Consider the following 11,165-nt stretch of genomic DNA (forward strand, 5'->3'; position numbering starts at 1 on the left):
TATTTCAAAATATTTAATTTTAAATGATATTAAATAGAATTTTGGTCTTCTGCAATATTAGATCAAGAACAAACCAAATTGAAATTAATTTATAAAAATAAACTTAAGCAGGCGTTAAATTTTTAAGTAATAAGCTTTAATAAACATAGCATTTATATATTTAAAATTAAATAAAAGTGTTTTAAACTTTTAAAGTATATAACTTAATAAAACACTTCAAACTTCTTACTAAACTTTTTTCACGTGAAAAAGGACCATTAAAAGCATTTTTGCGTGGCCTTCTTTAGCCACTTATAACTAAAAAAAATAATAATAGTAATAAATATTTTCCCGAACCGAATAACAAATAATAAAATATTAAAAACTATTTTATGATTTACTACGTCAAATGGAAAGATTTATATTTGCAATTTAACATATGACATAATGCAAAAAATGATAAATAGGGGAGATCGGGGCAACTTCGGCATGCGGGGCAAGTTTGTCAAGCGCTTTTTTTAAAAAACAAATTAAAAGGAGACTTTGGTTATAGTTTAGGCAGTTGAGTTTTATTGGTGGCTTGTTGAGTGTAGTGTTTTTATTGTTCTCCAACAAGCGTAGTTGAATTATCAAGCAAATTTTCATTTTCGTTCAATTCCATATAATATTTTTTTTCCATTTATATTGAATTGGCAGGTTTTGTTATAATTCCATGATAACGAAAGTTACTTTTCCTGTTAGAAGGATGTAACTTCAACTTATTCACGTGGCCAGATCGTGGCTTGGCATTCTGTTCTCAGGGTTGTACTTAATGTTTCGAAATCATGACTAGCGGGGTAAGATCGGCAACATAAAGCCACATTAGAAGCAAAGGATAAAAATCAAACAGATGATAAATGAAAACATGTTTGCATTTGTTATTCATGTATATATGTCTTTGAACTTGCATTTCGTTGTAATAATATTAAATGGGTGTTGGATTTGTATTTCTTTGTTTTAATAGTGAATTCCAACTTATACATTGTTAATAACATAATTTTATATACGTGCCTATCTTGCCCCATTACTGTTGCCCCTATACCAGGGGCAACTTTAATAAAAATAATTAAAATAATTACAACTTTACAAAAAGAGAGAAGTTGCCGATCTTGCCCCTATACCCGGGGCAACTTCGTCAATTTCTCTCTTCTTGTAAAGTTGTAATTATTTTAATTATTTTTATTTCCAAACTGATTTTAACCAGTTCTATAGTAAGGTAACATTCCAATAGACAATATGCAAAGCTTTTTTTTCAGTTTACAGCAGTATTTATTACACAAAATTTAAGTAAAGCTTAACATGCCGATCTTGCCCCGATCTCCCCTAAATAAAACTTTTATAGAAATAATAATACGAGTATGAATGAAAGTAACGCATTCGTGCTATTTTTATTCACGTTATATCTATAAAAATTTTATTCAAGATTATCATCTCTCACGTTATTAACTAACGCATTATCTCCATAAAATTTTGTTTGTGTATCACGCAATAATAATGAAATTATTTGCAAAAACAGTGTAATCATTTAAAATGCGAAAAAATGTGAAAACGTGAGTAAATAAAATGATAACTAATCCATTTCCTCATATTTCACTCGCATTTTTTTCAGTCCATTTACTCACATTTCACTCACGTTTTATCAATTCATTTACTCACATTTCACTCACGTTTTACCAGTCTATTTACTCACGTTTCACACGTTTTATCAATCCATTTAATGACATTCTATTCAATTATTCACATTTATTTAATCGTACTATTAGTTCATTAAAATGAATTAGGAAGATCACCATGTCTTTCAAACTATATGGTGTATAGGTGTGTACGTGTAGAAATAAATTTAATATATTTAAGTTAGATGTTTCTTTTAAAAACTATCAACTACTCCCAAATCAATAGAAAGAGCAAACTTAATTTTTAAAAAATAAAGAATCATCAATTATAAAAAATTCTTAATGCATTTCATTCCCAAAAAAACAATATTGATAATAAAATAGAGCTTCATAAACAAATAAATACAACTATAAAAGTTTATATTAATATATTTTATTAATGTAAACAATAAAAAGTCATTTAGCTTTAGGAACACGGTAATGAATAAATTAACTCGATTATTATTTGTATTATTATTTCTGTAAATAAATAAATAATTTGTTAAATTTATGTCTCGATAAAGCAATTTCGGAAACAGGAAAGTCAATTTTGAAGTTTATTGCTTCAATTTTTAAAGATATTCACATATTTGAGTAATTCGTGACTTTACTTTTAAGTTTCTACGAACATAAAGACGAATAAATAAGCAATTAAGTTGAATTAATAAAGAAGAAATGTCTTCCAAGAGATGACATTAATGTATTGTATCATAACACAGAACAGTTCTAATACATTAACGTTAAAACTGCAATAAAAACGTTCGTAAAACGAAATTTGTAGTTTATTTTAAGTAGATTTAAATTTAAAAAAATATTGTGACATTGTCACAATGAGAATCTGCAGTTTTTAATTTAAAAAGTAGGATGAATTTCGGCCCAGACGGATGAACTGACGGACAGACAGGCGACAGTGGGAATGTATAGATTTGCAACTTAAAATTTGAAGATTTATTTATTTATTTTAATCAGATAAAGTAATGACTTCAAACACAAGAGCTAATTCGTTCTCTAAATAATAAACCCTTAATAAAGAAAAATAATAAAACACACCTTTTAATATACTAAAAACATTAAAAAATTAACTTAATACAGTCGAACCTCCAATAACGCTATTACACTAAACAGCAGAAACGTGGTGGTTTTAAAGAAAAATGCATAACCTCTAAACAAAGGCCACCTTCGAACAATGGCTATTTTTTGTTTCCATCAGTAACCGTTGTTAACAGGTTTAACTATACAAGAATAATATAATACTTTATCATGCTCGAAGTTGGGTTCAATTGTTATCCCCCTGCTGTTGAGAGATTAATGGAAATTTATCCAGTGTTGTTTGTCAGCCATTTTTAACAATGGCTAGCTTGTCCAGTCACGTGTCGAGGCCCATAACGCGAAAAGACAGCCAAAATAAAAACCCCAATTTACTTGAATATAATGATGGCTACAACTAAAACTACGATCACAATAAGTGAATTAGGTTAATGCGTCAGTGTATCGCTCTGGGGATTCAATATCGATTCGGGTCTTCACCATCCGTTCGTTCCATTGTGAGCCTGGCCGAACTAACGATAATCCAGACCAACAAAAGTTCATTCTGAACGCAGAAAGCAAATAAGAAAATGGTGAAGTTACAACCATGCAAGAATGCCATGCGACGCTTCTCTGTCGTGTGGCAAATGGGGCAAAGAGGCGAGGAAGATGACGTTTTAATGATGCGATGTCGATGCAACTTCTTTAAAGATGACGAATAATGATTAAGAAACAAAATTTGGCATGACAGATTGTATGCAAGGGGCATTCAAACTATTAAATTTCGGCGGTTACAAGTCGAGGGAGTTAAGAATTAGAGAGGGGTCGTGTATCATATCTCGAATGCAGTCGGATTTATTTATTTTTAATACACATAATGATTACCACCCCAAAGAACAATACAAAAGAATCCCCACAAAAATACATAAGCCCATCAAAAAAAGAAAAATACTCGTGAAAAGGCCACTCAACATTGAAAACTGAAAGACTCACTAGTAAAGAAAACTCCTGAACACTGGTAGTGGGTTTGAGCTTCACCAACGGGCTAATCACGTGGAGTTTTCCAGATTTTCTTCACGTGTCTAACACCTAAATAGAGACTACAGGAAGTCTTCTTAGAAGGTACCCACTTAGCAGATCGCCCCCGTGTTGCGTTGCTTTTTATATTAAAAGGCTCATTGAACGTGGGTTCTACCAGAAATTAAGAGGGAGGGTTGACATCTTCGACATCTCACCCATTTGAAGATCCAAAGCGGTAAGATCCAAGGTCACATCTTCAATCAGATTAAGTAATTCTTACACAATACAGAATGTATAGAGAAAATTTCATCCTCAGGTGAAGCTCAGAAACTGTCAGCAGCAGTGCGAAAATGCAGAATTCCCAGAGCGCAAGCCAAAGTTAAGCCAACTTCGGATCCGGAAATTTTTAGAGCAGTACAGAAAGAAAATAATATGCCTTATAAAATACAGTGGTATTGTACCTCAGGATACGAAATTAATCCGTTCCGAAACTGAGATCGTATCATGAAAATGTCGTAAGGTGAATCATTTTTCCCCATACGATTACATGTAAAACCAAATAATTCGTCCCAACACGAAAAACACACTCAAATTAAAGCTTAGTAGTACATTAAAAAAAATAAAAAAAAACTATAGCAAGGAAACACTGAAAAATGCGTTTTGTAGTTGTAAATGTATAAATAATCGTAATAGAATAAAGCCGGATGCACACATGCGGCGCGGCAAGGAAAAGCGGCAGAATGACGTCACTTTTTCTCGCCGCAGAAGTCGATTTTGTGCCGCTTTTCTCGTGCCGCAAAAGTTGGTTGAATTCTATCTTTTGCGGCAACGCCGCCAAGACGCGTTTCTATCAGCCAATAACAGTTTGTCTCGTAGTCACGTGAGAAAATACAATCACGTGGTGTTTTAATGGCGGAAAGTTCGAGGCGGTTAACCGAGATANCGGTAAAATATTAAAGATTATTAACGTACGTAAACTTGTTTTAAATAAATGGAATTTCATTGCACAACAAACTGAAATATGAAATGAAACTACTGTATAGTCAGTCGCTTGCATTTCAACAGTGATGAAGGGAAATCAAATGAACAGAAGAAATTCTAATTTTATTTTACTAACTTTCTACTGTAAGTATTAATGTATTGTTTAAAACATAGCATTAATTTTGATATCATTCTTGTAATTATTTATATAATTTTCAAAATATTCTCCCGGGATGCACCACTCTTGGAAGATCGCCCGTGTGTTGCGTTGCTGTATCTAATAGAGCCATTTATTTTGCATTCTGAGAATTCTAGAACCCAGTTTTCGTGCATTCTGAGGTTACTGAAAATGGTAGAAATCCATTAATCCATAATTCAGTTGAATTCTGAGAATATAAAAACTTATATTCTAGTTTTCATGGATTCTAATTGTTCCGGATTGGATGAAATAATGGAAAGCAAACCATGGACAATCTGTCAAAGGGGTGCCACCGGTGAGGACTTTCTATGAAAAATCTGTTTAGACACGTGAAGAAAACCGTGGCCAGCCCATTAGTCGGGCGTGAATCCACGACCACTACTAAGTGTTCACTGGTTTTATCCACTCGGCCACTGGTGTAATGTTTCTGAATATGACAGAAATCTTAGAAACCAGTTTTAATGTATTCCGAAAGTTGCAATATTTCGAATTTAGTTAATAGTAAAATGATTTTCCTGTATTATTTCGAGGAAACAGTTGAATTATTTATGAGTTTTCGAATCGTTTTACTATTGAACATTAATTTATTTCCTGTATCACAACAGGAAAGACTTTAAACCATATTAATTGCTGACAATTAATATAATTATTAAGAATTTTAAAATTTGTAGCTAAAATCCCATTCAATTTTCAACCTACTTTTTAAAATGTTTCTAAAATGACTTAGGCAAATGTCATTACTCCGAGCAGCAATAAGGCCAGGGTAAACCTTTTCGGGATGTTTCTTTTCAATAAAATCAGTCACTTTCTGATAATACCTTATGATTTCCTTTATCGAGCGAGATCCTTCCACGACGAAGCAAACACACGGACTGACACCAATGAACAGAAGTGAATAAAAAATGGCGCAGCGAACTAATGTAACATCGTATGGTGAGTTTTTGTTCGTATCGTGGAGCAAAAATATGTTCGAATTTCGTGTCGTATCCTGAAAATTTCGTATGATGGGGCGTTCATATCCTGAGATACCACTGTATTTTACTTCTTGAGATACCTGGCTTTATTTGGTATAAACCCTACCCTCAGAAGAAAATGCAGCTGCGCCAGGGCACCCTCCTAAATCCGCCCAAATTAAGCTAAGTCATCAACTTTTCAGAAATCCATCATAAGAAAGAATGTAATTGGTTAACTCCAGTTGCTTAAACCAATGGCATAGCTAGGATTTGTTCCGCCCGGGACCCCCTTTAGACACCAGATTCCGTCTTACATCCCAGCTCGGGTACATTTGCATGATCCTGATGTTCATTATTGTAATACTAATATTCTGATGCACTCGAGACTTGTAGAAAGGCCCTTTATGAATAAGTACCATACGCAAAGAATTCCATGAGACATTAGCACTCGTAATGTAACCTTTATTTCCATGACAAGTTACGGCTGCAATCAGACTGGAAGTTACTTTAAATTACTATACATTTTCTGAAATGTATAGCATCAGTGGCAGATTACGGAGCCCCTAGGCACAGAAGATTAGATCCCTCTGCATAATTTTATAACGTCGTAAACTAATAACGTCTGATTGCAGCTATGGAATCATTTATAAATTACGATATACAATTGCAATGGTAAAATTGTTTTATTGTTTTTCAAGTTTAGCCATGTCTCACGTGCCTAGTGGGTAATCCGGCACTATATACGATACTACTGATCATACGACCCGATAGCCGAGGCGTTTAGGTGTCAGCATACTGCTCTGAGGGACCCAAAATTGGATCTGGTTGAACCCCAGGAATTTTTTATGGGTGGTAACTCTATCCTTTGCCATCCCCCCATCCGCAGTGTGAGTCTGTCCGAACCCACAATAGTGTACGATTAAAAAAAAATGGTTCTCAGTGCCAGAGGGCGGAAAGATTCAATTTTCTAAAGTATTAAATAGGTATTTATAAAAGAAAATGGCGTCGGGAGCATGGGCATTGTCACTTTGACCCCAACTCCACTCGAAAACGAAGTAATGGACCCACATTTTTTATTAGTAGAATAAAAGTCCATTATGACGCATAATTTGACGGATGACCACTATCAAACAATAAAGGGCGATTCAAACGTTTTCGGAGACCCTGCTCATACACAATGATATTGAAGCAGGAAAATAATCTAGTATAAGTCTAGTTTCATAGCCAACATTTTATTATTTGGAAAAATTAATCAGAAAACGGACAATTTTTAGCTCTTTTCACTCTGATAGGCCTGCTAAAGCTCATAAGACCCGGGCGGTGCCTTGACTGAACCCTCTGTGTTAATTTGTACAATACAACAATACATGTGTATCGGGCCTAATTTCTTTTCAGGTAATGTCTGTAAAGAAATTAGGCCAGGTTCTTTAAAAGTAATTAAAAGACCTAGAGGTTGGGGTTCACTTTTTTATGTAGTCACTTAAAAGTTACAAAATGTGATCTACGTGGGTGAGATTTAACTGAATGAGCGTATAAATGCATACATACAAGCCCAAGTAAGTCGTATGTTTCGTATGCGGACGTGTACATTAAGACAGGGGTAAAAAGCCTATAACAGTTCTTAATTTAATCAAAATAATTTTTATATATGTTTAATTATTTAATATATAATATTAAATAAAATAAATAATTTATATTGAACATTTTCTTAAGTATGAGAACTTCAAAGAACCGATTGTTCTTGCAGATTGACCTTTACTAAAAGTTCAAGGGGGAAAAAACGGTAAAATATTAAAGATTATTAACGTACGTAAACTTGTTTTAAATAAATGGAATTTCATTGCACAACAAACTGAAATATGAAATGAAACTACTGTATAGTCAGTCGCTTGCATTTCAACAGTGATGAAGGGAAATCAAATGAACAGAAGAAATTCTAATTTTATTTTACTAACTTTCTACTGTAAGTATTAATGTATTGTTTAAAACATAGCATTAATTTTGATATCATTCTTGTAATTATTTATATAATTTTCAAAATATTCTCCCGGGATGCACCACTCTTGGAAGATCGCCCGTGTGTTGCGTTGCTGTATCTAATAGAGCCATTTATTTTGCATTCTGAGAATTCTAGAACCCAGTTTTCGTGCATTCTGAGGTTACTGAAAATGGTAGAAATCCATTAATCCATAATTCAGCTGAATTCTGAAAATATAAAAACTTATATTCTAGTTTTCATGGATTCTAATTGTTCCGGATTGGATGAAATAATGGAAAGCAAACCATGGACAATCTGTCAAAGGGGTGCCACCGGTGAGGACTTTCTATGAAAAATCTGTTTAGACACGTGAAGAAAACCGTGGCCAGCCCATTAGTCGGGCGTGAATCCACGACCACTACTAAGTGTTCACTGGTTTTATCCACTCGGCCACTGGTGTAATGTTTCTGAATATGACAGAAATCTTAGAAACCAGTTTTAATGTATTCCGAAAGTTGCAATATTTCGAATTTAGTTAATAGTAAAATGATTTTCCTGTATTATTTCGAGGAAACAGTTGAATTATTTATGAGTTTTCGAATCGTTTTACTATTGAACATTAATTTATTTCCTGTATCACAACAGGAGACTTTAAACCATATTAATTGCTGACAATTAATATAATTATTAAGAATTTTAAAATTTGTAGCTAAAATCCCATTCAATTTTCAAATATTTAAATTTTAATNAAAAAAAATTAATAAAAAATGCGGTGGTGGTGTAGTTACCCGTACAAAATAGTCCCATTTGACATTAGTGGCATACACGATTGCGAATGTATCGTGAATCGTAGAAGCAAAAAAAAAAAAAAAAAAGGTCAACAGGTGTAGCAGTACAACCGACTCGTGGACTGTCCGGACTGTGGACTGTCATTTAGACGCCTATGTACTGATCGAAAATAAACATACATGCATACACTGTAATTTACTATGTGGAGAACACTCATTTTATCTGTAAAGTTGATTGCAACGAATTTTGCAACAAATGAACTTGCCAAGACAGACTATAAAAAATTAATTTTCTATGCAATATTCTTAATTGCAAAGAAGCCAAATCTGGCAACGTAGCTCAGAACTGACTAAAGCACCACTTGTAATCGTCCAATGCGCCAAGTTTGGCGCATGCGCCACGGTTTGGCCACCCCTGCTCTAAACCATAAAAATTCTAAGGGATCAAAACCTTGGACCCTCAAATTGATCCAAACATATCGGCCTTGTCTTCTCACCATCTTGACCAAACCTATGATGGACATGACAAAAATTCTCTTAGTGATTTTTGCCTTTAATTTAACAGGAAAAATTGAGACTTAGATCATCTCTATCTACTAATAAATNGATTTCCTTTATCGAGCGAGATCCTTCCACGACGAAGCAAACACACGGACTGACACCAATGAACAGAAGTGAATAAAAAATGGCGCAGCGAACTAATGTAACATCGTATGGTGAGTTTTTGTTCGTATCGTGGAGCAAAAATATGTTCGAATTTCGTGTCGTATCCTGAAAATTTCGTATGATGGGGCGTTCATATCCTGAGATACCACTGTATTTTACTTCTTGAGATACCTGGCTTTATTTGGTATAAACCCTACCCTCAGAAGAAAATGCAGCTGCGCCAGGGCACCCTCCTAAATCCGCCCAAATTAAGCTAAGTCATCAACTTTTCAGAAATCCATCATAAGAAAGAATGTAATTGGTTAACTCCAGTTGCTTAAACCAATGGCATAGCTAGGATTTGTTCCGCCCGGGACCCCCTTTAGACACCAGATTCCGTCTTACATCCCAGCTCGGGTACATTTGCATGATCCTGATGTTCATTATTGTAATACTAATATTCTGATGCACTCGAGACTTGTAGAAAGGCCCTTTATGAATAAGTACCATACGCAAAGAATTCCATGAGACATTAGCACTCGTAATGTAACCTTTATTTCCATGACAAGTTACGGCTGCAATCAGACTGGAAGTTACTTTAAATTACTATACATTTTCTGAAATGTATAGCATCAGTGGCAGATTACGGAGCCCCTAGGCACAGAAGATTAGATCCCTCTGCATAATTTTATAACGTCGTAAACTAATAACGTCTGATTGCAGCTATGGAATCATTTATAAATTACGATATACAATTGCAATGGTAAAATTGTTTTATTGTTTTTCAAGTTTAGCCATGTCTCACGTGCCTAGTGGGTAATCCGGCACTATATACGATACTACTGATCATACGACCCGATAGCCGAGGCGTTTAGGTGTCAGCATACTGCTCTGAGGGACCCAAAATTGGATCTGGTTGAACCCCAGGAATTTTTTATGGGTGGTAACTCTATCCTTTGCCATCCCCCCATCCGCAGTGTGAGTCTGTCCGAACCCACAATAGTGTACGATTAAAAAAAAATGGTTCTCAGTGCCAGAGGGCGGAAAGATTCAATTTTCTAAAGTATTAAATAGGTATTTATAAAAGAAAATGGCGTCGGGAGCATGGGCATTGTCACTTTGACCCCAACTCCACTCGAAAACGAAGTAATGGACCCACATTTTTTATTAGTAGAATAAAAGTCCATTATGACGCATAATTTGACGGATGACCACTATCAAACAATAAAGGGCGATTCAAACGTTTTCGGAGACCCTGCTCATACACAATGATATTGAAGCAGGAAAATAATCTAGTATAAGTCTAGTTTCATAGCCAACATTTTATTATTTGGAAAAATTAATCAGAAAACGGACAATTTTTAGCTCTTTTCACTCTGATAGGCCTGCTAAAGCTCATAAGACCCGGGCGGTGCCTTGACTGAACCCTCTGTGTTAATTTGTACAATACAACAATACATGTGTATCGGGCCTAATTTCTTTTCAGGTAATGTCTGTAAAGAAATTAGGCCAGGTTCTTTAAAAGTAATTAAAAGACCTAGAGGTTGGGGTTCACTTTTTTATGTAGTCACTTAAAAGTTACAAAATGTGATCTACGTGGGTGAGATTTAACTGAATGAGCGTATAAATGCATACATACAAGCCCAAGTAAGTCGTATGTTTCGTATGCGGACGTGTACATTAAGACAGGGGTAAAAAGCCTATAACAGTTCTTAATTTAATCAAAATAATTTTTATATATGTTTAATTATTTAATATATAATATTAAATAAAATAAATAATTTATATTGAACATTTTCTTAAGTATGAGAACTTCAAAGAACCGATTGTTCTTGCAGATTGACCTTTACTAAAAGTTCAAGGGGGAAAAAACGGTAAAATATTAAAGATTATTAACGTACGTAA

The sequence above is a fragment of the Centruroides sculpturatus genome, unplaced genomic scaffold (genome assembly GCF_000671375.1).
Source record: "Centruroides sculpturatus isolate CEXI.00-Female unplaced genomic scaffold, Cexi_2.0 scaffold408, whole genome shotgun sequence".
In the NCBI taxonomy this organism is placed as follows: domain Eukaryota; kingdom Metazoa; phylum Arthropoda; class Arachnida; order Scorpiones; family Buthidae; genus Centruroides; species Centruroides sculpturatus.